Source organism: Salvelinus fontinalis, chromosome 2, assembly GCF_029448725.1.
Source record: "Salvelinus fontinalis isolate EN_2023a chromosome 2, ASM2944872v1, whole genome shotgun sequence".
NCBI lineage: Eukaryota > Metazoa > Chordata > Actinopteri > Salmoniformes > Salmonidae > Salvelinus > Salvelinus fontinalis.
The window spans coordinates 36132877-36159819 of NC_074666.1; the positions used below are offsets into that span (position 1 = coordinate 36132877).

At 44.5% G+C, this 26943-nt stretch overlaps 1 protein-coding gene across 2 annotated transcripts in view; it reads left to right on the forward strand.

The window, feature by feature from the left end:
- The window catches only part of LOC129817786 (cytospin-B-like), a 195097-nt gene that overhangs the window by 28538 nt on the left and 139616 nt on the right, over positions 1-26943 (forward strand). Inside the window, exon 1 of one of the 2 annotated variants that reach the window (XM_055873355.1) lies at positions 21787-22021. The exons of the other annotated variant lie outside the window; for it this stretch is intronic. The gene's annotated coding sequence lies outside the window, so the exon portion shown is untranslated. Of the gene's footprint in view, positions 1-21786; positions 22022-26943 lie in introns of those variants that run through there. 2 annotated transcript variants of the gene reach the window in all.

Here is a 26943-nt window from a genome sequence, read left to right on the forward strand (position 1 = left end):
TTCGAGCGGCTAGATGTTCTTTACCATTCGGCCATCAGATTTTCCACCAATGCTCCTCACTTAAACTGGTCATCTCTGTATACCCGTCGCAAGACCCACTGGTTGATGCTTATTTATAAAACCCTCTTAGGCATCACTCCCCCCTATCTGAGATATCTACTGCAGCCCTCATCCTCCACATACAACACCTGTTCTGCCAGTCACATTCTGTTAAAGGTCTCCAAATCACACACATCCCTGGGTCGCTCCTTTTTTCAGTTCGCTGCAGCTAGCGACTGGAACGAGCTGCAACAAACATTCAAACTGGACAGTTTTATCTCAATCTCTTTATTCAAAGACTCAATCATGGACACTCTTACTGACAGTTGTGGCTGCTTTGTGTGATGTATTGTTGTCTCTACCTTCTTGCCCTTTGTGCTGTTGTCTGTCCCCAATAATGTTTGTACCATGTTGTGTTGCTACCATGTTGCTGTTATGTTGTGTTGCTACCATGCTGTGTTGTCATGTGTTGCTGCCTTGTTATGTTGTTGTCTTATAGGTCTCTCTTTATGTAGTGTTGTGTTGTCTCTTGTCGTGATGTGTGTTTTGGCCTTTATTTATATTTTATTTTTTACTCCCAGTCCCCTTCCCTGCAGGAGGCCTTTTGCCTTTTGGTAGGCCGTCATTGTAAATAAGAATTTGTTCTTAACTGACTTGCCTAGTTAAATGAAGGTTAAATGAAAATAAATTAAATAAAAGTCCCATAGATCACTTCATTAGTCCCTTTTTGTTTACAAAGCTCTACTACACAAACTTCCAATTTACCTAACTTCGTTCAATTTTGTTAAATCCTTTAGTTTTAGTGCCCCCCATTGTTGGAATAACTTGTATCTAATCTTGAATGATTGTAATGGTTTATTTGTTGAAATTGTAGTAATGGTACCTTGTAGTTTTTAAAAAAATTCTTCTTGTTTTATTTGGAATGTTCATTTTCTTGATTGTTTGTACTCAGGGCACCATTGTAAATGAGACCCTGGTCTCAATTGGGCTCCCCTGAATAAATTAAAGTTTGTATCAATAAATTATTGTGTTTCTGCCTTGGTATAGGTTCTGAGATTAAATAGGCTATGATGCCGCGCTCCTATCGCACAGCAATACTGTAGCTCACCCATACATATTTTAAATAGGCTATTTACTTTGGAGCATGCTTGGCTATTGAATGAGTGATGGATAAATGGTAGCCTAACGTTTCTTGTGTAGCGGGAATATACCAGTCATGTCAGAAAAGAAGAGACATGTCCTGCAATATGATTATGATTTAGGCCTATATAATGAAATTAAAAGTAACATTTTAGGCTACATGCTGCTGGTTTGATCCCAGGTTGTGTCACAGCCGGCTGTGACCGGTAAACCCAAAGGGCAGTGCACAATTGGCACTTCCAGGTTAGGGGAGGGTTTGGCCAGCGGGGCTTTCCTTGGCTCATCGCCCTTTAATGACTCCTTGTGGCGGGCTAGGCACCTGCAAACTGTGTTCGGTCATCATTCGAACGTTGTTTCCTCCGACACATTGGTATGGCTGACTTCCGGGTTAAACGAGCAGTGTGTTAAGAAGCAGTGCGGCTTGGCGGGTCATGTTTCAGAGAACGCATGTCCTGGCATGTTGGGTTGTTGCAGCGATTAGTCAATGTCATAACTACCAATTGAATATCACGAAATTGGGGTAAAGTATATTAAAAAAATATATAATAATAAAAATATTAGCAAATTTGATAAATACAACCTTTGCGGGAAAACTGCCGCACGCAAGATTTAGAGTATTTTTTTGTGCGCACGCATCTTTGATAAATAAGGCCCCAGACCTTTTTCTGCACGTCTGTTCTTAGATGCTGGTATGTGCAGGAAACGAACTGCATACTTCGACAGGACCGTAGTCAGCCTCACTAACTGTGTGGAATGCTACTAAAAATCAGTCATCTGGGCCAAGCCATTCAGTTAGAAACATGTGCATTGCTAGGGTCTTTGCACATGGCTGTCAAGTCTAGCTATTTTGTATCCAATGTTCAGTACATACTAAATTAGCCTATTTTTTTTATTCATTCATAGTAAATTTGATGCTTAAAATTAGCTTTTGCGTCAGCAGTGAAAACATGGTCTGATATGATACTGGTCCAGTCGTATTTAGACAGCCATTCAAGTTAAACAGGGGTAGCTGGTTTATGGTTCTCTGACGTCTGTGTGTGGAATTCAGTGGCATCATGTGATGTTTGTTCTCAACAGCTGCGAGGCGGTCCAGCTATTATAGTCTGATGTGGCTGGTATTTAAACACCCACAACGAAATGAACATCAAATAGCTCTCATGCCAAATCTCTGTGTAGCTAACATAGGCCTAGGTGACACCTTTTCAAGGCATCAGACGATATTTGTGGAGATGTGGACAATAGCACTACTGGTATGTCACTGTGCTATTGCAGTAACAGGTATCCTAGCTTCTGGTAGACCTACGGTATGCCACTGTAGTATTAGGCCTACACAGTAACAAGACGCTTCCAGCAGTTCCAAAGCTGTGTTTAAGCTGTGTCTAAGTTCTATGGAATCGACCACCCACTCTTTGGAGCAAGGCCGGCAGCTGAGGTTGAGGTTGCTGAGATGTGGCTTTGACCTGCTGTGTTTACTGTGAGAGAGCTTTGACACTGGCAGTACAGGAAGTTTGGCCCTTGGGGAGCCTAGCTCTGACTCTGAGAAAAAGATGATAAAACATTAAATATACATGAAAGCCCAGCTTCTGGATGGTGGTGAATTGTGTGTGTGTGTGTGTGCGTACAATAGATAGCCTTATAATACATATTGTCAAGTTTTGCTTTCTCAGGTGTCAGAAGAACTACATTAGATATTCGCTCCACAGTGATGTACTGTAAAGGCTATCTCACATCGATTGAGACAGAGCCACATCTGACTCAGGAAGTTACTGTAAACTCAGCATTTTCTCTCCCGTCTCTGATTTACTCTCATCAGGTCACAACACATACCTTCCTGTTGAACGCGGAACGAGTGGGAGCTCGGTTTGTTGTATTGGAAAGTTTGTTGTTTAGGAAAGCTTTGAAAGTCTATTAAAAAAGTTTGGTTACTAGCTAGCTACCGTTTGAGTTGGGATGCCGCAACGTGGTTGGCATCAGTTGCTGGGACCGCTACTATCTGTCCAGTGATCCTGCCAATAAGGCCAGGTCTGAGGACCTGCTTGGCGTAGCAGCTAGTCTAGGTGCTAGCTAGTAGGCTATCAAGCTAGTGGGGTTTTCTTGAGGGCTTGAACACAGCCTACACCGCTGGTTAACCATTGTGGCTGGGTTCGCAGATTGTCCCGGGCTTGTGGTTGTCTAGATCCCTGCAGGTTTATTTTTTTATTAAAAAAAACAAAACATGTATTGAATATTTAAAACATACAATATACTTGCAGTGAAGCCGCTCAACAACTACATCACATTAGTCATCTAACAGCCTCCCATCCAGAGCAACACACAGAAGCAACCAGGGTCAACCAGGGTGTTGCCCTGCATTGTCGACAGATCTCCCACAAGGTCAAAAACGGGGACTCGAACCAGCGATCCATCAGCCACCGGGCCAAGCTCACAACCGCCAGGCCGCAAGCCCTCCAAGACCCCCCCCCCCCCCCCCACACACACACACACACACACAGTTCCCCAAGGGCTGTCCCTCAACCATCCGAGACCCCCCCCCCCGAGAAAAAAATACCAAAATAAATTCAATAATTCCACCCCCCCTCCCCATGCACCAACTCAACAACCAACAAAATGAACATAAGAGAGACAAAGGAAAACAGAAAACAACAATGCAAAAAACAAAAAAACATCAATGACAACAAAAATCATAACAGCAAGGCCAATTGAACATTTAAATGTGTCCGTGTATGTGCACATGTGTGCATTTGTATGAGTGTGTGTATATTGCATATGTACAAACACATGCACGGCATCAGCCTCAGGCCAACCGGCATTAACTGTAACAACACTGCCCCTCAGTGTCATTGAAACTTACTTTTTGTTGTGTTTTATTTTGACAACATTTTTTTTACTTTTAGCTTTGACCGTCATTCTACCCCCTGCCCAGCAACTCCACTCCCACTTGTCTCCAATTCCAGATCCCTGCTGTTTGTTGTTGTTTCCAATCTTCCCTGCGACCTGCCCTGTCTGGAACTGTGATGACTAACTTACGTTGCTATCATGACAAAGACCAAAGTCGGCGGGAGTACCGTAGAGGACAGTGGTGTCTTTCTATCACAAGTGAAGTATATTTTAAACTAACAGAGTTCTACAAGCAGTTGTTACAACAACAAGAAAATATCTTCAAGTGTTGTCCAAATACTGGTGGAGTCAATTAATTAAAAAATGGACGACCTGACCAGAGAGATCCGAGACCTGAAGAACAGTTTGCAATTCTCCCAGGGTCAGCTCGATGTGTTTAAACAGGAGAACAGCAAGATGACAGCAATCTGTAAGTCATTGAGAGAGGACATCAGTTGTGTATGTGAATCCATGATAACAATCTCGAGGGATAATCAAGGCGGAACAACATGGTTGTGGACGGAATTGCAGAATCTCCACATGAGACCTGGACAGAGTCTGAGGACAAAGTGAGGGAAACGATCTCGGAGAAACTGAAGATGAACTACAGGAAGATTAAGGTAGAGCGCGCCCACAGGACTGGAAAACCCACCATCAGCCCAGGTGTCAGGCCCATGCCGATTGTGGTCAAGTCCCCGAGGTTGAAGGACAAGGTAGCTGTTAAGGAAAGAGCCGATAACTTGAGAGGAACGTACATCGTCCTCAACGAGGACTTTCCTGAAGCTGGGCGCTAGAAGAGGAAAGATCTTATCCCAGCCATGAAAGCTGCCAGAGTGTGTGGGGACATTGCTTACATCCTCAATGACAGGCTCATTGTCCACCCTTCCTCCCTAAAGCCTGGAAGGGATGAGAGAGCCAAGCCTATGGGTTCGTAGCTTCAACCCTGCAGCGCGCACACGCACACACACACACACACACACACTTACACACACCAACTGATTAATGGTCTGCTGAATTTATATATATTTTTTTATCTGCCTATGTTTTCTCTTTTCCATATTATGTCTATCTGATAAGCTACCCAGGAAAAGGCTGAAAACAGTCCTTATTCATATATGTAGCCTTAGAAATAAGTTTCATGAAATCAATAACTTGCAATCAGATCAAATTGATATATTAGCCATTTCTGAGACTCACTTAGATAATTCATTTGATACAGCAGTAGCAATAATATATAAGAGACAATAATGCTTATGGGGGAGGTATTGCTGTATATATTCAGAGCCATATCCCTGTAATGCTTAGAGAATATTTTAAGTGTTATTAAAGTGTTGTGATTGCAGGTTCACCTGGTACATCTAAAGCCTTTTCTTTAGGGTTGTTGCTTTATTCCACCAATTGATAACAGTCAGTATCTAAATAATATGTGTGAAATGCTTGATAGTGTATGTGATGTTAACAAAGGTCTACTTTCTTGGCGACTTCAATATTCACTGGTTTTCAATAAGCCAAGAGGAAGCTTCATACTGTAACCAGTGCCTGTAATCTGGTTCAGGTTAATAATCAACCTACCAGGGTGTTTACAAACACTACAGGAACATGATCATCCACATGTATTGATCACATTTTTGCTAATACTGTAGAACTTTGTTCTAAAGCTGTATCCGTACTCATTGGATGTAGTGATCCTAATATAATGGCTACTGTATATCCAGGAAAGCCAAAGTTCTAAAAGCTGGGCCTAAAATAGTGTATCATACAAAAGATTTAGCTGTGACTCATATGGATGATGTTAAAATATTTGTTGGTCTGATGTGATTAATAAGGAGCATCTAGACGCTGCACTTGAGTGTATGAAAATTGCTTCTTCAATTACTGATAAACATGAACCTGTTAAGAAACTGACTGTTAGAACTGTTAATGCTCCATGGATTGATGAGGAATTGAAGAACTATGGTTGAAAGAGATGGGGCAATAGGAGTGGCTAATACGTCTGGCTGCACATCTGACTGGCTGACTTACTGCAAATTGAGAAATTATGTTACTGAACTCAACAAAATGCAGAAGAAACTGTATTATGAAGCCAAGATCAATGATTTAAATATTGAGTACTTAAAATAAAATTATGGGCAGAAAGACAAATTCAACTCCATCTTTCTATAAGGGCACAAGGCAAGACACAGATGCAGATGGTTTGAGTCTTTGATATTTATTAATCAATCCAAAAGGGGTAGGCAAGAGAATGGTTATGTACAGGCAAAAGGTCAAAACAAGTTCAGAGTCCAGGAGGTACAGAGTGGCAGACAAGTTCAAGGCAGACAGAATGGTCAGGCAGGCGGGTACGGAGTCCAGAAAACAGGCAAAGGTCAAAACCGGGAGGACTAGCAAAAAGAGAATAGAAGCAGGAGTACGGGAAAACACGCTGGTTGACTTGAAAGACATACAAGACAAACTGGCACAGAGAGACAGGAAACACAGGGATAAATACACCAGGGAAAATAAGCGACACCTGGAGGGGGTGGAGACAATCACAAGGACAGGTGAAACAGATCAGGTTGTGACACTTTCATCAAATCAGATGGCTTATTCAACACAAAACCATTTGATGTTGCCAATTATTGTAATGATTACTTGTGGGTAAATTTAGGCAGGAAATGCCAACAAAGAACAGTGAGCCATCGTACTCATGCATAAAAAAACAAATAATGAAAGAAAAGCATTGTAAGTTTAAATTTTGTAAAGTTAGTGTGGGAGAGGTGAGAAAATGATTGTTATCGAATAATATTGACAAATCTCCTGGCATTGACAACTAGATATAAAGCTATTGAGGATGGTAGCTGACTGTATAGCCACTCCGATCTGCCGTAACTTTAATCTGAGCTTAGAGGAAAGTCTTTGTCCTCAGGCCTGGAGGGAAGCCAAAGTAATTCCGCTACCTAAGAGTGGTAAAGAGGTCTTTACTGGTTCTAAAAGCAGACCTATCAGCTTGCTGCCAGCTCTTAGCAAACTGTTTGAAAAAATTGTGTTTGACCAATTACATTGCTATTTCTCTGTAAACAAGTTAACAGACTTTCAGCATGCTTATAGAGAAGGGCACTCACCATGTACTGCCCTGACACAAATAACTGATGATAGGTTGAAATAAATTGATAATAAGAAGATTGTGGGTGATGTACTGTTAGATTTCAATGCAGCCTTTGATATTATTGACCATAACCTGTTGTTGAGAACTTATGTGTTATAGCTTTTCAACCTCTGCCATATTGTGGATTCAGAGCTATCAATCTAATACAGGGGTTCCCAAACTCGTACCCCTTCAAACATTCAACCTCCAGCTGCGTACCCCCTCTAGCACCAGGGTCAGCGCACTCTCAAATGTAGTTTTTTGCCATCTTTGTAAGCCTGCCACACATACACACACACTATATCGTACATTTATTAAACATAAGAATGAGTTTGTCACAATCCGGCTCGTGGGAAGTGACAAAGAGCTCTTATAGGACCAGGGCACAAATAATAATCAATAGTGTTGCTCTTTATTTAGCCATCTTACATATGAAACCTTATTTGTTCATCAAAAATGGTGAATAACTTACCACAGGTTAATGAGAAGGCTGTGCTTGAAAGGGTGCACATAACTGCAATGTTGTATTGGAGAGTCTCAGTCTTAAATCATTTTCCACACACAGTCTGTGCCTGTATTTGGTATTCATGCTGGTCAGGGCAGAGAATCCACTCTCACATAGGTATGTGGTTGCAAAGGGCATCAGTGTCTTAACAGCGCGATTTACCAAGGCAAGAAACTCTGAGCACAGCCCTATCCAGAAATCTGCCAGTGGCTTCTGATTAAATAAAATGTTCATAGAACCGCTTGTTGCAAATTTGATGAAGCTCTCTTGTTCAGATATTGGTAAGTGGAATGGAGGCAGGGCATGAAAGGGATAATGAATCCAGTTGTTTGTGTTGTCCATTTCGGGAAAGTACCTGCGTAATTCCGCACCCGGCTCACTCAGGTGCTTCGCTATATTACATTTAACATTGTCCGTAAGCTTGAGTTAATTTGCACACAAAAATTCATACAATGATGGAAAGACCTGTGTGTTGTACTTGTTAATGCCGGCAGAGAAGAGCTCCTACTTCTTAAGCATGGCCTCAATTTTGTCCCGCACATTGAATATAGTTGCGGAGAGTCCCTGTAATCCTAGATTCAGATCATTCAGGTGAGAAAAAACATCACCCAGAATGGCCAGTTGTGTGAGAAACTCGTCATCATGCAAGCGGTTGGTCAAGTGAAAATTATGGTCAGTAAAGAAAACTTTAAGCTCGTCTCTCAATTTAAAAAAAACATAGCACTACTTTGCACCTTGATAACCAGCGCACTTCTGTATGTTACATGGTCGCTGCCCATATCATTGCATAATGCAAAAAATACATGAGAGTTTAGGGGCCTTTAACAAAGATAACCATTTTCACTGTAGTGTCCAAAACATCTTTCAAGCTGTCAGGCATTCTCTTGGCAGCAATATCCTCTCGGTGGATGCTGCAGTGTACCCAAGTGTAACGGCAGCCTTCCTCCTCTTCGTCTGAAGAGGAGGTGTAGCAAGGATCGGACCAACACGCAGCGTAGCCAGTGCTCAACATGTTTAATACGAAACTGTGAACACTTACAAATAACAAAATAATAAATGTGGCAACCCAATACAGTCCTAGCTGGTGCAGAGAAAACACAAAGACAGGAAACAACCACCCACAAAATCCCAACACAAAACAAGCCACCTATATATGATTCCCAATCAGAGACAACACAAAACATCTGCCTCTGATTGAGAACCATATTAGGCCACACATAGAAACAGACAAACTAGACACACAACATAGAATGCCCACCCAGCTCACGTCCTGACCAACACTAAAACAAGCAAAACACACAAGAACTATGGTCAGAACGTGACACCAAGTGGCGTCGGAGCAACTGCTTGCACGCATGTTACCACTCCACTATGTCTCCCTGTCATGGATTTTGCTCCATTAATACAGATAAACACATCTTGACCACCAACGTCCATTTGATGTCACAAAGCTGTCCAGTACTTAAAAAATATCCTCATGTCCTGGTTTCCAGTGGTTTGCAGAAGAGGATGTCTTCCTTAATTGACCCCCTATAAACGTTACGGACATATACCAGGAGCCATGCAGTCTGTTTTGGAATGAGTGGCCAGTAATAAACAGGTCCTGAACATCTCTAAAACTAAGAGCATTGTATTTGGTACAAATCATTCCCTAAATCCTAGTAAATCAAATCTCTTTTTAATCTAAAAATGCTGATTAACGCTTTAAAAAACAACTGTTTCCTCATCTGTACACTGTTAGAAAAAAGGGTTCCAAAAGGGTCCTACGGCTGTCCCCGTAGGAGAACGCCTTTTGGTTCCAGGTAGAACCCTTTTGGGTTCCATTTAGAACCCTCTGTAGAAAGGATCTACATGGAACCAAAAAGGGTTCAACCTGCAAATTTTTAAAAACGATCTTATTCTACTATACTGCAGAGTGGTGCTTCATGATTATGCATGGAATGGGCCTATGCTTAAAGAATGCAGATAGGCCATTTGTTGTTCTCTTTCTGTGTGCATGTGCCTTCATCAACATTCAACGGAGTCTACATCACGACTCCCTTGGGCATGTTCTGCTCTGACTTCTAAATGTGACTTGGAGGACTCAAGGCAATTCAACCCTTTATTGGCCAACTTCAGGCCTATCTGTTTTAGAAATAGGCCTAGATGAGTTGGTGTAAAAATGCATTGCAGTAGTAGGCTACATATTGATTCCGATCATTCTGTTACCTTTGTTTGCATAAATGCAAAATAGTCAGTAACACAAACCATAGACAATGATTTATGACTAGGTGTTCTAATACAGAGTCAGGTTAAGGTCTACCGTCCTAGCTTAATGTCCTGTCCTGTTCTTTCACATCCTCCTAGAGGTCGGCCACAGCCCCTCACTGAGATTTCGCACAGAAAAGCCAATGGTTAGTTTCAGCTTATATACTGTACGTTGACGATCGATTGTGACGAAGGATGTTCATCCGTAATTTTAACGTTAAACGCCATTTTAACAATAGACTTAGTTCACGCATTTCATCTGGAATCTCACAGAATCGGGGATGGGCTCATTTCTGCACACTTCTTTATTCACTTTAGGTTACTTTGAGGTTGAGGTTATGACTTAGCACACACATCAGTTTCCCCAGTCCCAGGTGCTGTACAGATGCACTGGAGCTGCTGACGTGGACACACACAAATACGCACTGTGGCGAAGGTGGCTGAAAACATTCAATTAAAAGTTCTGAAACATGCAGAATTCAAATTAAGGGTATTTAATCATGTAGTTTCTTAGAAATTATAAACTGGTGAAATGCTGTTACACCACATTCACCAGATCCATAGTGTGGCTGACTGTGATAGTTGTAGTTCACACACAGATGATAAACCATGCAAGATTTCACAATATCTACACAAATGTTCTTAGCTTAGGGAAGCATGATGAAGACAATTCCAACTTGTGAATGCAATGATATTTTTGTGAAAATGTATTATTTGTCTAAAAGCATGCACTTTCCCTGATCTGTATACTCAGACTAGGCTGTAGAGACCTGTTTGTGGTAATATAATGTACTGTAGCCTAATGTAACATGAGCAGCTGAGAAAGCAGAGACAGTCTTTTTTTAAATGTAACCTTTATTTAACCAGGTAGGCTAGTTGAGAACAAGTTCTCATTTACAACTGCGACCTGGCCAAGATAAAGCAAAGCAGTGCGACACAAACAACAACACAGAGTTACACATGGAATAAGCAAACATACAGTCAATAATACAATAGGAATAAAATACAAATAATAATAAAAAATAAAATATTAAAAAATAACAAGTCTATATACAATGTGTGCAAATGAGGTAGGATAAGGGAGGTAAGGCAATAAATAGGCCATAGTGGCGAAATAATTACAATATAGCAATTAAACACTGGAGTGATAGATGTGCAGAAGACGAGTGTGCAAGTAGAGATACTGGGGTGCAAAGGAGCAAAATAAATAGTATGGGGATGAGGTAGTTGAATGGGCTTTTACAGATGAGCTATGTACAGGTGCAGTGATCTGTTAGCTGCTCTGACAGCTGGTGCTTAAAGCTAGTGAGGGAGATATGAGTCTGCAGCTTCAGTGATTTTTGCAGTTCGTTCCAATCATTGGCAGCAGAGAACTGGAAGGGAAGGCGGCCGAATGAGGAATTGGTTTTGGGGGTGACCAGTGAAATATACCTGCTGGAGAGCGTGCGATGGGTGGGTGCTGCTATGGTGACCAGTGAGCTGAGATAAGGCGGGGCTTTACCTAGCAAAGACTTATAGATGACCTGGAGCCAGTGGGTTTGGCGGTGAATATGAAGCGAGGGCCAGCCAACGAGACCATACAGGTCGTAGTGGTGGGCTTTGGTGACAAAACGGATGGCACTGTGATAGACTGCATCCAATTTGCTGAGTAAAGTGTTGGAGGCTATTTTGTAAATGACATCGTCGAAGTCAAGGATCGATAGGATAGTCAGTTTTAATAGGGTATGTTTGGCAGCATGAGTGAAGGATGCTTTGTTGCGAAATAGGAAGCCAATTCTAGATTTAATTGTGGATTGGAGATGCTTAATGTGAGTCTGGAAGGAGAGTTTACAGTCTAACCAGACACCTAGGTATTTGTAGTTGTCCACATATTCTAAGTCAGAACCGTCCAGAGTAGTGATGCTGGACAGGCGGGCAGGTGTGTGCAGCGATTGGTTGAAGAGCATGCATTTGGTTTTACTGTAACGCTCGTCCTCCTCCTCGTCTGAGGATGAGCAAGGATCGGACCAATATGCAGCGTGGTTTGAATACATACTTCATTTTAACAACAATAACGAAGACGAAAGAACACTTGACAAAATACAAAATAACAAAACGACGTGAACAGACCTGTACTTGAGAACATAAAACAAGAACGCACGAACAGGAAAGAACGCACGAACAGGAAGGAAAACACGAACGAACGAAACAGTCCCGTGTGGCACAAACACTGACACAGGAACAATCACCCACAAACAAAGAGTGAGAACAACCTACCTTAATATGGTTCTCAATCAGAGGAAACGTAAAACACCTGCCCCTGATTGAGAACCATATCAGGCTAATTGAAAATGAACCCAACATAGAAACACATAACATAGAATGCCCACCCCAACTCACGCCCTGACCATACTAAACAAAGACAAAACAAAGGAAATAAGGTCAGGAACGTGACATTTACTTGCATTTAAGAGCAGTTGGAGGCCACGGAAGGAGAGTTGTATGGCATTGAAGCTCGTCTGGAGGTTAGTTAACACAGTGTTCAAAGAAGGGTCAGAGGTATACAGAATGGTGTCGTCTGCGTAGAGGTGGATCATAGAATCACCAGCAGCAAGAGCGACATCATTGATGTATACAGAGAAAAGAGTCGGCCCGAGGTTGGAACCCTGTGGCTCCCCCATAGAGACTGCCAGAGGTCCGGACAACAGGCCCTCCAATTTGACATTCTGAATTCTGTCTGAGAAGAAGTTGGTGAACCAGGCGAGGCAGTCATTTGAGAAACCAAGGCTGTTTAGTGTGCCGATAAGAATGTGGTGATTGACAGAGTCGAAAGCCTTGGCCAGGTTGATGAATACAGCTGCACAGTATTGTCTCTTATCGATGGTGGTTATGTTATCGTTTAGGACCTTGAGCATGGCTGAGGTGCACCCATGACCAGCTCGGAAACCAGATTGCATAGTGGAGAAGGTACGGTGGGATTCGAAATGGTCGGTGATCTGTCTGTTAACTTGGCTTTCGAAGACCTTAGTAAGGCAGGGTAGGATAGATATAGGTCTGTAGCAGTTTGGGTCTAGAGTGTCTCCCCCTTTGAAGAGGGGGATGACTACGGCAGCTTTCCAATCTTTGGGGATATTAGACGATACGAAAGAGGTTGAACAGCCTAGTTAATAGGGGTTTCAACAATTTTGGTGGATAATTTTAGAAAGAGAGGGTCCAGATTGTCTAGCCCGGATGATTTGTAGGGGTCCAGATTTTGCGGTTCTTTCAGAACATCAGCTATCTGGATTTGGGTGAAGGAGAAATGGGGAGGCTTGTGCAAGTTGCTGTGGGGGGCGCAGGGCTGTTGACCGGGGGTTAAAGAGAGGAGATCTCCAATGAGGAGGTGCTAATGTAGGTTACGTTTTAAAGACACGTTTATGTGGGACCGGGAGCACTGCCCTGCCTCCAGACTCTGAAGTGGTTCCATACAGCGCCTCCGTAGCTGTTGTTTTTTTCCTGTGTGGGAGCCAGGCAGCCACTTGGTAACATGGTCCCAGATCTGTTTGTGCTGTCTTGCAAACAACCAAAGGAATTGGCATGGCAGCTCAAACAGATCTGGGACCAGACACCGGGCTAGCCTCCTGGGCCCATGGCCACACCTGGAGAATGGAGTAGAGAGTGGGACAGAAGAGCTGGGAACTGGGTGCAGATACAGCTTCTCAGCATCAATAGGAGGCTATTATTGTTTGGCCTTGAAAACATATTTTGTAAGAATGAGTCATGACGACAATAGAGAATCCCTCCGTTGAATAAATATTGTTATATTTTTCTACCTTTGATCCATTCATGCATTGTTTTTCAGTCTTTTGCTTTGTGTGTTTACTGAAGTGCCCTAGTTGGTAGGTATCAGGTATCAAGGTAAGACCCAAGTGCAGACTGTGTGAAGTAACAATGTTTATTGTAACAACAGGGGCAGGCAAACGACAGGTCAAGGCAGGCAGGGGTCGATAATCCAGAGTAGGAGCAAAAATACAGGACGGCAGAACCTGAGCCTGGGGCAGGCTCCGGGTCAGGACAGGCAAGGGTCAAAAACCAGGAGGACGGAAAAAGAGAAGCTGGGAAAAGACAGGAGCTGACAGGAAAACGCTGGTAAACTTGACAATCTGTCACAGCCAGACAGAAAACACAGGTATAAATACCCAGAGGATAAGTGGGGAAGATGGGTGACACCTGGAGGGGGTGGACACGAGCACAAGGACAGGTGAAACAGATCAGGGCGTGACAGTAGGGCAGTCTTTCCGATGCACAAATAGCCTCTGAGCCTGTGTGAAGTTTTCCTCCAAGTTTTATATTGTTAGACAATAATTTAATATGATTTGAGATTGCATCAGTTAACTCTGGCAAGAAAGGGAAAAGGCAACATAGCCAGCCTATTCCTCACACTCCATGATGTCACCATCAGGCTGTTTTTCCGTTGAGAGAAGAGAACACTCAAGGAGTTTACGAGGAGAGAATATTCCTCTCTCTTCCAATATGATTGGCAAGTTAGTTTCTCCTTGTGAGGTGTGGGGAATATGTGTCAGTAAGAGAGGGAAACCGAGGGAGAGAGAATCAGAGAGAGAGACAGAGAGAGGCCGGGAAAGAGAGAGGTGAAGATGGCAGTGCTAAGAAGCCCACGCTGGCTGCCTCTCATCTCTTCTCATTTCCTCTCATCTCCTCTCATGTTTCTCTCTGAGTGAGATATCGAGTGGACACTAGAGGCTACAGCCAACACTCTCACATATCCCACATTGACAGGTGGCTCTTCAGAACAAACTCCACACACACACCCCACATTGACAGGTGGCTCTTCAGAACAAACCTACCACACACACACGCAGTGGATTTATGCTATATAATTCATCTGTTTGGCCTGGTTCTCTTCTCACTCACAGACTTCTGCTGGAAACAGGACACAAAGGGCTGTGAGACAGGTTTAATCCTAGACACATGGAAAGGGGAATGTATAAGGAGGGTGCGGAGCAACAGAAGACATACAGCAGAGGGGCTAAGAATCTTGGAGATGGGGAAAGGGCCAATAAAACAGGGAAAAAGTTTGCAGGACTCTGCCCGGAGGGGAAGATCCCAAGTAGACAGCCATGCACTCTGCCCAAGATGATAGCGGGGAGCCGGGGTCCGGTGGCAGTCCGCCGGTCGACGATACCTGGAAGTGCTCTTGGGAAGAGCGGTCCGAATTCTCTTCCAGGTACGCCAACAGCGGGGGACGAACATCTGGGCAGAGGGTATGTTGACCTCTTGCTCTTGGAAGAGCGGGGGCTGATAACCCACGGAGCACTCGAAGGGCGAGAGCCCAGTGGCCAAGCAGGGAAGGGTGTTCCGGGTGTACTCCACCCACATGAGTTGCTGGCTCCAGGTGGTGGGTTTGGCCGAGACGAGGCATCGAAGAGTTGTCTCCAGGTCCTGATTGGCACACGCCGTTGGATTGGGGATGAAACCCAGAGGACAGGCTGGCCGACGACCCAATGAGTGTGCTGAACGCCTTCCAGAACCGGAACGAGAACTGAGGACAACTGTCGGAAACCATGTCCACCGGAAGTCCATGGATCCGGAAGACATTCTGCACCATGAGCTGGGCTATCTCCTTGGCAGAAGGTAGCTTGGGGAGGGGAATGAAATGGGCGGCTTTGGAAAACCTGTCCACCACGGTGAGAATAGGGGTGTTGCCATCAGACGGAGGGAGACCAGTGACGAAGTCCAGGGATATATGTGACCAGGGACGGTTAGGAACAGGAAGAGGTTGAAGGAGGCCAGTTGGAGTTGCAGAGGAGTCTTGTTCTGAGCACAGATGGCGCAGGCGGCGACAAATGCGGAGACGTCAGGAACCGTGGTGGGCCACCAAAAGCGTTGTCGCACAAAGGCCAGGGTCCGACGGGAGCAAGAGTGGCAGGCAAGCCTGGAGTAATGAGCCCATTCCAGGACGGCGGAGGGGGCAGCATCTGGGACAAGCATCCGGTTAGCCGGGCCCGCCTCACGGGCCTGGTTCTCTATTCCCCAGATGAAGGTAGCCGCAAGGCACGAGGTAGGGAAATGGTCTCGGGGTTCGTGGGTGTAAAAGCGGGGCAATCGCGGCGTGAAAGTGCGTCCGGCTTAACATTCTTAGACCCCGGGCGGTAGGAGATGGTGAAGTTGAACCGGGTGAACAACAGGGCCCATGAAGCTTGCCTGGAGTTGAGACGCTTGGCGGTGCTGCGATATTCCAGGTTCTTGTGATCCGTCCACAGTACGAATGGAAGTTCTGCCCCCTCTAACCAGTGTCTCCACTCCAAGGCCATCTAAACTGCGAGTAGTTCTCTGTCCCCAACATCATAATTCCTCTCTGTGGCATTAAGGCGATCGGAGAAAAAGGTGCAGGGATGCAGCTTAAGGTCCAGCGCAGAACGCTGGGACAGGACAGCCCCCACCCCGACATGCGAAGTGTCTACTTCCACCACAAACTGACGGGATGGGTCCGGATGGATCAGCATGAGAGCTTTGGTGATGCTTAACGTCCAGGAATTCCCGGTCAGCAGCTGGGGACCACGTGAACGGGACCTTGGGAGAGGTGAGTGCTGACAAGGAGGAAGCCAAGGTGCTGTAACTCCGGTTAAAACTGCGGTAAAAATGGGAAAATCCTAAGAAACATAGCAACTGGGTTGGGGCCAATCCACCACCACTCACACCTTTCCTGTATCCATCTGCACATTCCCAGCAGCGATGATATATCCAAGGAAGGAGATGGTGGAGCAATGGAACTCACATTTGTTTTGCTTTGACAAACAGGTGGTTCTCCAGGAGACGCTGGAGGTCTTGTTGGACATGGAGAACGTGTTCTTGAGTTGAGCGGGAAAAGACGAGGATGTCGTTGAGGTAGACGAACACAAACCGGTTCAACATATCCCGGAGAACGTCATTAACCAGGGCCTGAAACACAGCAGGAGCCCTTTGTCAAACCGAATGGCATCACCAGGTATTCATAGTGTCCGCTAGCAGTGTTGAAGGCTTCCACTCATCACCTTCCCGTATCTGTACCAGGTGGTAGGCGTTCCACAGGTCTAACTTAGAGAAGATAGTGGCCCCCTGGAGCGGCTCAAAAGCCAAGGTGATGAGTGGTAGCTGGTAGCAGTTCTTAACCGTGATGTCATTGAGGCCCTGGTAGTCGATGCACAGGCGCAGGGTTTTGTCCTTCTCCAAAAAGAAGAACACTGCGCCGGCGTGGGAGGCAGAAAGACGGATACCCATTGCAGCCAAGGAGTCCACGATGTACGTCTCCATAGTCTTGGTCTCTGGACCCGACAGTGAATGCAGCCGTCCCCGGGGTGGTGTAGTGCCCGGGAGAAGGTCGATCCCGCAGTCATAGGGTCGATGCGGAGGAAGTGAAGTGACCCGAGCCTTGCTGAAAAACCTCCCGGAAATCCTGGTACTCCACGGGAACGGGGGATAGGTCCTAGCCTTCTTCCGAGCCCACAGGAACCCGGGGGAAGGCTTCGCCGACTTCAGGCAATGGGCGTGGCAGAACGGGCTCCAGTCCATGATAGTACCAGCAGTCCAGTTGATAAGGGGATAGTGGCGCTGGCGCCAAGAAAACCCCAATACCACGGGAACCTGAGGAGACTTGATGAGCATACTGTATAGACTCACTGTGGGTCCCGGACATTGTGGGTGACCCTGCCTATAGAGCGCCCATCCAGTGCTCTAACATCCAGGAGAGGGGGTGAGTGGGGATGCCCAGCTCAGACACCAGGGTGATGTCCATCAAACTCTCGTCGGCCCCAGAGTCAGTGAGAACCCAGAGAGATTTAGACTGGTCGCCCCACAGCAGGATGTCATGGAAAGGGGTGCGAGTAAGGGGAGAAGAAAAATTCCCTGTATGGCCCACCAGAGTACTCATATCTACTGATGAGCCTGGTCTCTTTAAGGGACAGGTAGACACATAATGACCAGAAGTTCCGCAATACAGACAACTCTAGGTGTTAAGTCTGTATAAGCGTTCAGCTGGAGACAGCCTAGCTCTGGCAAGTTGGATTGGCCCCGAAAAAGGAGAGTCGGCAGACCTCGGAGACTCTCGAGGGAACTCGGGTAAGCTTGGATCCTCTCGGGAGGTAGACGCCGGGGACTTCCGGAGTTCCTCTGGGGCAAGGTGGGATTCTTTGGCGAGCGATTGGGACCGGAATCAAACCTCCTCTCCCTCCTACGTTCTCGTAGCCGCCATCGATCCGGATGGTCAAGGCGATGAGCGAATCGAGATCCGTAGGCAGCTCCCGGGCTGCGAGCTCGTCCTTAACCTCCTCCGATAAGCCATGAAGGAATGTTTTGAACAGGGATTCTGGGTTCCAGGCACTCTCGGCAGCCAACGTGCGGAAATCAACCGCATAGTCCGTCACACTGTGGGAGTCTTGCCGGAGTAACTTCCGGCCAACCTCGCTCTACAACGTAGAGTCGAAAACCTTTTTCACCTCAGCCACGAAGTCCTCCAGGCTGAAACACACGGCAGATCGTTGTTCCCACACCACCGTAGCCCAGGCGAGAGCCCTCCTGGACATTAACGTTATGAGATACGCTATCTTCGAGCGGTCAGAGGGGAAGGAAGAGGGCTGCAACTACAAGATGAGGGAACACTGGGAGAGAAACGCCCAACAGGTTCCTGAGCCTCCAGTGATACGTTCCGGAGGAGGTAAGTGGGGTTGGCCTGGAGGGACGCACTGCTGACAGGGGTGTTACTGGGGGGCTGGCCGGCTACTGTCGTGGCCGGCTGCCTCACAGATAATCCGCGGAATTGCTCCAGCAATGTATTCAAGGCACAGTCATAGCGTTCTGCCAGGGTCTGGAATCCATCCAGAAGACCTCGAAGTAACTCCTCATGTCTCCCAATGGTGGCTCCTTGGGAGGAGATGTTGTTGCGGAGCTGGTCTGAGTCTGCTGGGTCAGTCATGACCAGTTCGTACTCTCAGACCTCAGGATAAGACCCGGATGCAGACAGTTTGAAGTAACAAAAGTTTATTACAAAAATAGGGGTCATGCAAACGACAGGTCAAGGGCAGGCAGAGGTCAGTAATCTAGAGCAGAGTCCGAAAGGTACAGAACGGCAGGCAGGGACAGGGCACGCAGAATGGTCAAAACCGGGAAAACTAGAAAACAGGGACTAGAGAGAACAGAAGTACGGAAAAAACGCTGGTAGGCTTGACAAGACAAGACGAACTGGCAACAGACAAACAGAACACAGGTATAAATACACAGGGGTTAATGGGGCAGATAGGCGACGCCTGGACCGGGGTGGAGACAAGCACAAAGACAGGGGAAACCGATCAGGGTGTAACAATCTTTTACTTTTAGTTTTATACACGAGCTTCAAACAGCTGAAAATACAATATGTTTTGTTCTGGAAAATATATTTCACAGCAGTTTAGATGGTACAATGATTCTCTACACTATACATGCTTGTTTTGTCAGAAACTGAAATTAGGCAAACTATTAGAATTTTTGCAACCAGGAAATGGTGGAGTGATTTCTGCATAATGCAGCTTAAGGTCAGTGTCATGGTTACAGTCAGTCACTTAGGCTATTATAATACTGATATAGCATGTGATACATCTTTCCCTATGGTCATTGTTATTGTCAGAGACTTGTGGCCTCACTAATGACTGTAAACGAACAGTAAATCCGTAGTGGGTACCCAGTACACAGATGATGATCATCGTGACATGTGAGCAATGTTCCCTCTAAGCTGCGTGCGCGCAGCTCCCTGTGACTGCCATGCATAACAAATATCAGCCCGTGCAGAGTAGCACGAGATTGAACTTCACTGAACTTTCTAGAGTTTTCCTCCTTAGTTAACATTCTCAAAGTGTCCCTTTACTGTGGGAATTGTGATCGAGTCAACGCAAGATTAGCCACTTTCAATGCAACGTACCGAAACAAAACTAAATATGCAAGAGATTTTCTTGTAGGCAGAACACATCAGAGCGGGATTCTTTTGCATTGACATGCAGACTCAGCCCGTAGGTACTCCACGCAGACCGTTGCAGCATAACCAATCAGAGCTGCAGTAGGCCTATATGCAAATTGCCATAATGGATCTATGCCATTCGGTTTAAACTGGACTGTGTTAACAGCATGAGCGGTGGTCGTGAGTAGATGCGCTTTAAAAAAAAATATCAAAGCGAGAGCTGCATTTAGCCATGTGTGCACATTTGTTTATATCCTTTGCTAGTTAATGAGTTATTAGCCCAGTTATAAATCATTTGGAGTCAGCAATGGGGGAGTGGTTGCTTCCAACAAGAGCACAAAATGTGTGCATTTATAGCCATCTTTGAAAAGCGAGTCAGGAAAATAACTTGTCTAAAAGGGGCACTGTTGTATTTTTAGACTGTCTTGAATAAGTTAAGTAGCCAATAGGCGTAGCGTAGTATAATTTGTCTGATTCTCTGTAATAATGGTATGGGAATAATAATTAATTAGATTTTGTACAGTGGGACAAGTGGATAAACAAGTTAATTTAAAGCCCTGTATGTTTTTTTTCAAATGTCTCATGGAATGCAGGCCTACATTGAACACCACATATTGGCTGCTACTGTGGGCTGAATGATAGAACAGCTATTTCCATGTTAAAATGTTATGGGATGTGTTTTTCTCCATAGTTTTTGATGGTAGGCCACTCTGGTAGAACTACATTACGATCAAATAACCACAGTAGCCTACTTGACCACTGTTAAAACTATAACTTAAAGCAGTTACAGCCTCAGTGTTCACAGTAAGCATGCACCGGAAGTTTTTATAACGGTGAAGGGAACATTGCTTGTGTGTTTTTCTGTTTTATGTAAGAATTAAATTGAGGCTGAAGGCAGCCGGAATGGTCTGGGCTTAATCAGGCTCTAAATCTGAATATGTTTCTGTGTGGGGTGTCAAACAGGATGTGGGGCCTGTAAAAGCTCTGCTCTCTGAAACATTTCTCAGTCCTTAGGCAACCTTGGAAACATATTTTGTGTGGTATAGGCCTTGTACAGTGCAGTACAGGGGTGTGGTCAGCCAGCCAGAGTTCCCCATTTTACCGCTCACCACAAACTGACTGGAGTGTTTTCCATCACAACCCAGAGAGCAGTAATATTCTCCAGCTCATTACTACCCACATTTTCTATGAACTTGTCATGTCGTAAGTTGACGATCCAAATTCGAACAGTCGGAAAATGTGTAAAATGCTTACTAATCCTCGGCCCTCCCTCTTCTCTCTACTGAAGCTAGAACTATTTTCTTCTGAGACAAAGACAAGCTTTGTCAGCACAGCCAGGACATTTGGAAGTGAGAAATGTGCACGTCGTCCACCAAAAGGCATCTGGTGCTTTTGATTTCTAAAATACTAGTATATTCAAAGACATGAATAAAAGAAGCACATATCTTCCTACTAAGGACAAGCAACACAGACACAGGTCTCTTAAGTTATTTACCATACAATGTGGTGATTGTGTCCTCTACAATCTGTCATACACATGAGCTAAGCCTAAGGTAGCCTAAATCAAATGACCATAGTGTCCTGAGGGAAGGGAGACAAATAGCAGGATTGAAATAAAATATCTTCTCAAAACAACTGTCTCCACCTCTCCCACCGCCTGTACCTCAGCTTGGAAAAATAGTCTGAGTGGGGAGGGAGACTTCCTTGTGTCTAGACTCTCTGTGTGTGTGTGTGTGTGTGTGTGTGTGTGTGTGTGTGTGTGTGTGTGTGTGTGTGTGTGTGTGTGTGTGTGTGTGTGTGTGTGTGTGTGTGTGTGTGTGTGTGTGTGTGTGTGTGTGTGTGTGTGTGTGTGTGTCTGAGAGAGCGCGAGAGAGAGGTATAGGCAGCACAGGGGCAGACAGGCTGCTTCCGTGTCTTGATCTGTGTGTGTGGAGGCAGTAGCAGCTGGACTGCTGTTGGCCCTGCTGCTCTTTCTCAGTGGCTCTCTGATCCAAAGGTCTGGCTGGTGTGTTGCTCTCTGTGCATAGACGCTGTGTGTGTAGTCTGTCCAGCTTAACTCCGGAAGGAGTCAGTCAAAGTGTAAAGGGGGAGTTAAAGTGCAGGGCAGTTTCTGTGAAGGTGTCATCAAGACCATTGCTGTTTTCTTTCTGTGAGTACACTCTCTATGACATTCTATCCCTCTGTCTCCCTCTCTCTTTCTCCCCCTTTTGATATCTCTGTTTATGTTTTTTAGAGCTCAGTCTGTCTGACCTTTCAGAAGTTGGTTGAAGGTAGTCAGGTTGAAACAGGAAACCTTTAAGGCATTTGAGGACGTTAGTTGGACAATTGAAAATTAAAAATGTTTTTTTTATGGCTGGTCTTAACAGACCTTTTTTAGTAACATTATGGGCTAAATTTACCAGTCGCTTTTTCTCTGAAGTAACAACCTGCTATATAATGCTAGTGTTGGTCATAGTTCACCAGCAGTTCATCTCTTTAGAGTCTTGGTTATTTAAAGGCTGGCTGAAGCCTGCCCTGGGCTGAGCCATGCAGAGTGGGTCACACATCAGAGGATGTGATGAAGCAGTGTGATATTCAACCCAACATCCTTTCTCCAACCCACTGCCCATGCTATGGCTCAGCGTACTGCAGAGACAGGTTTCACAAACAGTGTTTTACAAACAGTGAAGTAGTAAGCTGATTTCTAAATCTTAGCTAACAAGTATTTCCCTTTACTGCTTTTGACTCATGATTATTCAGACATTACCTCAGTGTTTGCTTCCTCAATTTCTGTTATTTCTCAATTTCACTACATTTTCAAATTTAAAGCTGTTACTGCTTTTCCTCAATTTTGTCTCACTTCCTCATCTTGGCTTAACATGTTTTACCAACTTTTCGATATGATTTACATAGGCCTAACTATTGTCACATGCATTTGCCTATCTAGCTGAGGTACAGTACCAGACCTGTCTGTGAAAAGGCAAGTGTGGATGGATGATATTCACACAGGAATGAGGAGAAGACAGTGGGCCCTAGCAACATCATATGACGGGCCACACACACACACACACAGCACACACGTTTTGTTCTTCTATCCTCGTGGGGACCTAAAATATATTTCCATTCGAACACCTAACCTAACCCTAAACCTAACCCCTTACCCCTACCGTAACTATAACCCTAATTGTAACCCTAACCTTAAACCTAACCCCTAAGCTTAAAATAGCGTTTGTCCTCATGGGGATGTGAGAAATGTCCCCACGAGGGAGAATTGTTTTACTAGCCTTGTGGTGACTTTTGGGGATTTTAGGTAACCACATGGATAGAAGAACCAATCCGATAAGACTGTAAGGATCTGCAGGTTCTCTATTTACAGTTCAATAAAAAAATATATATATATATATAAAAAAGTGACATTTGGAACTTTCCTAAGGAGACAACCACCTTCTATAGATCAGCAGACCTGGGTTCAATGCATTCAAATAGTATTTGAAATCTATAAAATGAATTTGCCCAGCGCAATGAATTTGTCCGGGGCAATGGAACTAATGGAACATTTCCAAAAGGGCAAAAGTCTGCCCACCTGGCTGGCATCTCAAACTATTTTAATGATTTAAAATACCATTTGAACCCAGATCTGGGTAGATGGTTTTGCTGGGAAGCCAGCTTGGTTTTATTCCTGCTCATGCTGCCTTTCAATATACACCCCAGGACGTTGTGTGAAAGCCTGGGCTAAAAATAAGAGACAAGCTGCTTTTACCATGTCACGCTAAATGTGCTAAATGCCTTGCAGTGTTATGGCTGGAGGTAGACAAACTGTGATGTTGGTTAATGTTTTAAGAACACATCCACCCTGCATCGTTCCCTGACTGATCTGCCGAATGTGGTGACATCTCACTTTCCATTCGTTTTGCCCTTTCTGGCCTGCTTTCTCTTAGCGTGCACTGTTTGGATCTCAAAGAACCATGTCTTGGTTTTAATGCAACTTATTATAATTCAGAAGTGCCCTTTGCTTAGATTAGCTTTTTAGTTCATTGTGAGTTGAAGTACCTCTGAGAACGACTCAATTTGATTCTAAATAGGCCTTCCTGCAATAGAAATGTTAACTTTAGGTCTATGCTGTATGCTGCACTAACTAGGGTAAATGCGGAGGCTGTCTGCCCTAAGCCCTCAGCTGACCCCTTTTATTGATGTAGGACACCAGAGGTAAATATGTACACAGTGGTGGAAAAAGTACCCAATTGTCATACTTGAGTAAAAGTAAAGATTTCTTAATAGACAATTACTCAAGTAAAAGTGAAAGTCACCCAGTAAAATACTACTTGAGTAAAAGTCTAAAAGTATTTGGTTTTACATATACTTAATATCAAACGTACATTTAATTGCTAATATATACTTAAGTATCAAAAGTAAAAGCATAAATCATTTCAAATTCCTTATATTAAGCAAATCAGACGGCACCATTAAAAAAAAACGATTTACAAACGAAGCGTTTGTGTTTAGTGGGTCTGCCAGATCAGAGGCAGTATGGATGATAAAGAATGTTCTCTTGATAAGTGTGTGAATTGGACCATTTTCCTGTCCTGCTAAGCATTAAAAATGTAACTAGTACCTTTGGGTGTCAGGGAAAATGTATGAAGTAAAAAGTACATTATTTTCTTAAGGAATATAGTAAAGTAAAAGTTGTCCAAAATATAAATAGTAAAGTACAGATACCCGTAAAACGACTTCAGTGGTACTTTAAAGTTGTTTTACTTAAGTACAATATATAACTAGGAATAAAGTGACTAGGCAACAGTACAGATAATAAACAGTAGCAGCAGCATGTGATGAGTCAAAATCGTTAGTGCAAAAAGGGTAGCAATCTTATGGCTTGGGGTTAGAAGCTGTTCAGGTTGCTGTTGGTTCCAGACTTAGTGTATTGGTGCCGCTTGCCGTAGCAGAGAGAACAGTCTATGACTTGGTTGGCTGGAGTTTTTGACTTTATTTAACCTTAATTTAACTAGACAAGCCAGTTAAGAACAAATTCTTATTTTACAATGATGGCCTACCCTGGCCAAACCCTCCCCTAATGACGCTGGGCCAGTTGTGCACCGCTCTATGGGACTCCTGATCACAGCCGGTTGTGATACAGCCCAGGATCAAACCAGGGTTTATAGTGAAGTCTCTAGCACTGAGATGCAGTGCCTTAGACCGCTGCGCCACTCGGGACACCGGCTGGTATAGAGGTCCTGAATGACAGGGAGCTCTGCCCCAGTGATGTACTAGGCTGTACACACTACTAATTGTAGCATCAAGAAAGCCAAGCAGTTGCCATAACAAGCGGTAATGCAGACAGTCAAGAGGCTCGCAATGGTGCAGCTGTAGAACAATATTTCAGCCTCCTGAGGGGGAAGAGGCATCGTCTTGCCCTCTTCACGATGTGTGTGGACCATGATCATGCCTGGAATTTGGGGATTTTAGGGCTAAGGCCATTTGGCCTTCAAGAGGTGCCCAATCTGCCAGAGTACCAAGGCCATCTGCTAAGGCACCAAGGCCATTACCAAAATTGCAATTTAATTGATTTGAAAACCAAAAAACAGTAGCTATTCTACTAAGAAAAACATAATTGTACATAAATAATTAGCCTACATGTCAAAGTGTAGGTGATAGCCTATGAGTATTGGCTACTATCTGTCATGTCCAGACCGATGCTGACATGAGGGAGGCGCCTGAAAATGTAGCCAAACTTTAATGAGACTTTGAATTACATATACAGTGCATTCGGAAAGTATTCAGACCCCTTGACTTTTTTCATATTTTGTTATGTTACAGCCTTATTTTAAAATGGATTAAATAGTTTTTTCCCCCCTCATCAAACTACACACAATACCCCATTATTGTTGCAAATGGATTAAAAAGAAACTTAAATATGACATTTACATAAGTATTCAGACCCTTTACTCAGTACTTTGTTGAAGCACCTTTGGCAGCGATTATTTTCAACTCTGTCATTCTTGCACGGAACGACAAGCTGACCAATAGAATAAGTCAACTTTTCTACTAAAGTAGATAGTAGATTGACATAGGCTAGTGCTTTTGCTGTGAGTTACTCATCTTGTTGGCTGATGAAAAGTAAATGTGGACAGTTCTAATATCTTCAATATTTCTTTATTTAACTAGGCAAGTCAGTTAAGAACAAATTCTTATTTTCAATGACGGTCTAGGAACAGTGTGTTAACTGCCTTGCTCAGGGGCAGAATGACAGATTTTTACCTTGTCAGCTCGGGATTCAATCTTGCAACCTTTCGGTTACTAGTCCAACGCTCTAACCACTAGGCTACCTGCTGTTGCTTCCCTGATATGTCTGTTTTCACTTGTAGCCTACTTCGGAGCTGCGATGCCTGTGAGAAGGGCCCGATCACATGGCGGGCATTGTCTAGCCTAGTAGTTAGACCACACTGTCGCATCATCGTCAGTGATCAGGCATACCCTCGTGGTGTCATCAACAAACTTAATGATGGTGTTGGAGTTGTGAGTGGCCTCGCAGTCAAGGTTGAACAGGGAGTACAGGAGGGGACTAAGCACGCAGCCCTGAGGGGCCCCCGTGTTGAGAGTCAGCGTGGTGGATGTGCCTACCCTCACCACCTGGGGGCGGCCCATCAGGAAGTTTAGGATCCTGTTGCAAAGGGAGGTGTTCAGTCCCAGGGTCCTTAGCTTAGTGATGAGCTTGGAGGGCACTATGGTGTTGAACGCTGAGCTGTAGTCAATGAACAGCATTCTCACATAGATGTTCCTCTTGTCCAGGTGGGAGAGGAGAGTGTGGAGTACAGTAAAGATTGTGTGATTCGGTATGCGAATTGAAGTGTGCTCTGAGATGATGGTGTTGATGTGAGCCATGACCAGCCTTTCAAAGCGTTTCATGGCTACAGATGTGAGTGCATTTTCTATCTTTATTTAAACATTGAGGTTAAAAGCCAGACTATAGGTTACCTTGGCTTTTTTGGGCACAGGGACTATGGTGGTCTGCTTGAAACACCTCTACGCAGACGACACCATTCTGTATACTTCCGACCCTTCCCTGGACACTGTGCTATCTAACCTCCAAACGAG